Below are 4,480 nucleotides of genomic sequence, written 5' to 3'. Positions count from 1 at the left end.
TGCCTTCTTTTGAAAAGTGATGGATATGATATATTCGTTGTTTAATTATTTGGCNAAGTTCTACATGTAAACATAAAATGGGAAGAAGCTTCCATCCCTACCAAAATGTGCATTTTTTTTTAATTAAAAGAATCTTATTCATAGGCAAGCACATACACATGGGAGGAGATAAAGGAAAAGGATTATGTCATCGCTGGATAAAATTAACAATTGGGCATGGTCATCTGTATCCTCTGGCTTATTAAGTCAAATTATCAACCTGTAAGACCAATCTGATTTTAGAAATCCATACCAATCACTTTACAATGTTCTTTGTATATTCTGTCATATATGTATCTTAAAACATTATGTCGATATTTCACTTGCAAGTGACAAACCTAGGTCTCTTTTGACTCATGATGTCCCCAAACTGTCAGGGCAGTGGCAGTTCCTGATGTATTCTAAAGGTGCATTGCTGAGCCATGCCCTCTGTTACTGAAGTAACGAGCCCTTGGAACGGATCCTTATGGCATTAACTTGCTCTATGCAATTCCTGAACATGTAGATTTTGAAAACTTTTGTTTGTGTGGTAAAAAATAAATGTTATTTTTGACAACTTAATGGTGCCAGGTAACGTTGCTCATATTTTACTGCTGCCTTCTTTTGAAAAGTGATGGATATGATATATTCGTTGTTTAATTATTTGGCTGACTTGGTTCCTGAGGTCTGCCAAAACATTTCCTTTTTTGGCTTAAGAATTGTTTAGGAATAGCTTTCAGGTGAAATAGCAAAGAAGTCATTCATGAGGAAATATATAAATATATACATAGAGAAAATTCTAGAAAGGTATAGAATAAACCATACAATAGCTCTGGAAAAGGAAGTTGAAAGGCAAAAACAGGAATGCCTGCAGGGGCTGAGAAGGAGAATGTTAATTTTTTTAAATGTATAATTCTATATTGTTCTTTTTGATTTTTTAAACAATGACCTGGTATTAACTTTGTGACTGAATAAAACGTCTCTGCCTTGAGAAACTCACCCAGCTCCAATTTCACTTTCTTCACTTTGCATTTTAGAATGCATTTTCCCTTTTTCTAGGTCATCCCTGTTCCCTGTTTTGCATATAAAACATAACAAAAGAGATAATTCTGTGACTAGACTATAGAATGATTTTTGTTTTTTTCCTCTTTTTTCTACAGAAAAGGTTTGCAAAATGAGATCACTAGAACACTGGGATTAAATAAAAATCAGTAATGGCACTAAATTCTCAAGATAGACATTCAGGGGCATCTATTAATCATTGATTATGTGCATCTTGTGTATGTACCATCTCCAAATAAACTTATTTTAGTAGAGTGAGTGGATTTGATTTGGTAAATGTTTACAGCAATATGTTTCCAGAATAGGCCTTTCAGGAATGGGATAGATTGTGCATTCATGTTTTGTATAGGGAATGACAAATCCAATCAATGCTTATTTCACTTTTTATTATTCTTATAATAAAAAAAAAGTAAAATAGAGTATGAATGTTCTGAGGCACACATTACTCTGTATAAACAGGATTTTTAATTAAGGGGGAAAACATGTGATTACTTATTTTATTAATTTAATCTTAGNGTAAAATAGAGTATGAATGTTCTGAGGCACTCACTACTCTGTATAAACAGGATTTTTAATTAAGGGGGAAAACATGTGATTACTTATTTTATTAATTTAATCTTAGTTTTTGTCATTGCATGTCTCTAAATCAGTTGCTATAAAATTATGTCTGAAATACCATCATGCCAAATAAAGGTCTAAAAGTGAAGATTGCTAAAGAAATTGAGATGCTATATCAGAGACATTCTTCAGGTAGAAATCTCATTTATCTTGTTTTAGATGATAGGACTAGAATCTCTGGTTTTTTTTTCAGCTAGAGTAGCTTTTCTGTTAATGTCACAACAACATTGCTCTCTCCAAGTGATTTCAGCAGAACAATTTTCAGCTTTTATAATAATTTTCTTTCATAGTTAAATACTAAATGTATTGATTGATTAGAAAAAAAAATCATCATTCTAATTTTGGAGACAAATCAGAATAATAGAGAGGAAAACCACCTAACATAATTTTCAAAAAATATTCAGACAACTTCTAATGGAAACAATTATTGTTTAATTAAATAAAACCAAAAATTATTTTTATAACCTTAAAAATAGTCACTTAATAATTCAACAAACATTTATCAAGCTAATACTAAGTATACGAAAATGCAATAGGTATTGTAGGATTCATTCATTCAAACATATTTATTTACTGGGCATCAACTATCTATCTGGCTCTATTCTAAATTCTGGGGATAAGTTGGTGAGTAAACTAGACCATTCAAAACAATTTTTGAGCACCATGATGTTCCAGACATTATGAATTAAATAGAAAACATTCCTTGTCCTCATGGGGCTTATGTCCTGGCTGACAAAGACAGAAATATGAAAGATAAATAAGTAAAATATATAATATGTTGGACAACAATACTTGTTAAAAAGAAATCTAAATAAAGCCAAATTGGCAGTATGAAATGTCGGGGAGTATGTGTGAACTTTTAGATAGGGTGCCAGGGTAAAATTAAGGAGATCATGAAGTTTTAGTAGTCACCTGAAGGAGGCAGGCAGAGCTATATTTGGGGACTGTAAGATAGCTAGGCAAAGAGGAGCTTAGGCAAAAGCAATAGAAATGCAAGTGTCCTGAAGCAGGCCTGTGTCTGCAATGTTCCTGGAATAGCAAGGAGGTCAACGTGGCTGTTGTGGGGGAGAACAAGGTGGAGTGAATAGGAGATGAGGTCAAGGGGCAACGAGGAATTAATTACCTCTGGAATGGATTGTATTTGGCCTTATAGGCTTTTACACTAAGAGTAATGGAAAATCTTTAGTTTTTTGAGCAGCAAGATGACACAACTTGACTTATATTTCAACAGGATCACTTTGTTGTCTTTAAACTATCTTGCAGAATGGCAAGAAAAAAAGCAGGGAGACTACCTGCAAGGCCATCTCAACAATTGAGTTCAGATACGATGTTGGCTTTGATCACCATGGAGAGGTGGCGAATACCTGAGTATATCTTAAAGTTGGAGCCGAGAAGATAGCATGGCAATCTCTCCACGGCATGTGAAAGTTAGGAGTCGAAAAATGATGCCAAGGTTTTGAGTTTATTGTGTTAGAGTTTGCCATTTAACTGAAATGGGGAAAATGACGGCAGTGAAGATTCCCTCCTCAGGCCTCCCCCAGGGGTGGCGTTAAGTTTAGTAACAAAAATGTAGCAATAGGGCACGCATGGATGAGTTACTATATAAATGAAGAATCCTATAGTATTACTACATTAGTACATGCAATTATTAACATCAACTATGTGACACTTTACATTATCCCAGATCTTCAAAGTAGCCTATCTGCAATGGAGGGATTATAGCCCTTCTTTTACAAAGAAGCATAAAGGAGTTACAGTAGTTGGTGAGACAGAATTCTGTCAGCTGTCAGCCCTTTCTTACTCTTTTTTTTTTTTTTAAGATTTTATTCATTTATTTTAGAGAGAGAGAGCATAAGCAGCAGGCGGGGCAGAGAAAGAGGGAGAGAGAATCTCAAGCAGAGTCTGTGCTGAGTGTGGAGCCTGATCTGGGGCTGGATTCCACGACCCTGAGATCATGACCTGAGCAGAAACCAAGAGTCTGCCACTTAGGGATGCCTGGGTGGCTCAGTCAGTTAAGTTTCCTGCCTTGAGCTCGGGTCACGATCCCGGGGTCCTAGGATCCAGTTGGCTGTTGGTCTCCTTGCTCAGCGGGGAAGCTGCTTCTCCCTCTGCCTTCTCTGCCCACCGCTCCCCCTCCTCTGCTCTCTCTCTCTCTCTCACTGACAAATAAATACATAAAATCTTAAAAAAAACAACAACAACAAAGTCCACTGCTTAACCAACTGTGCACCCAGGCACTCCCCCTTCACACTTTTATATGCCTCCCTTCCATTAAACTACAAGAAAAAATAACACATGGAAAAATTGTGAAACATGGAGAATATATGTAGCTTTCTATATGTGGGTGATTTCCTAGCACTTTATTTTTTAACACACAAGATAGTCTGCTTCATGTTTTATATATTCCGGATAAAGAGATTGANGAGAATATATGTAGCTTTCTATATGTGGGTGATTTCCTAGCACTTTATTTTTTAACACACAAGATAGTCTGCTTCATGTTTTATATATTCCGGATAAAGAGATTGAACCGATAGAGCCACTAAGCATGTGCCTCACTGTGCACGACTTGTGTGAGCAGATACCAACGTGAAAAAAAATCGCTATGTGCCTCTAAAAATAAGAATTAAAGAAACAAATTGGATACTGTAATTTCTGGAAAGGGTGCTCAAATGAATAAAAGTAATTTGCCCGTACCCCAAAGAAAGAAAGAAAGAAAGAAAACAAGTACTTGACAGAATTCTTTACTGTAATGTATCACCTCAGGTAAGAAAATGTAAAA

Source organism: Ailuropoda melanoleuca, chromosome 3 (genome assembly GCF_002007445.2).
Source record: "Ailuropoda melanoleuca isolate Jingjing chromosome 3, ASM200744v2, whole genome shotgun sequence".
NCBI classification, from domain to species: Eukaryota; Metazoa; Chordata; class Mammalia; order Carnivora; family Ursidae; genus Ailuropoda; species Ailuropoda melanoleuca.
Note: the sequence above shows the minus strand (reverse complement) of the source record.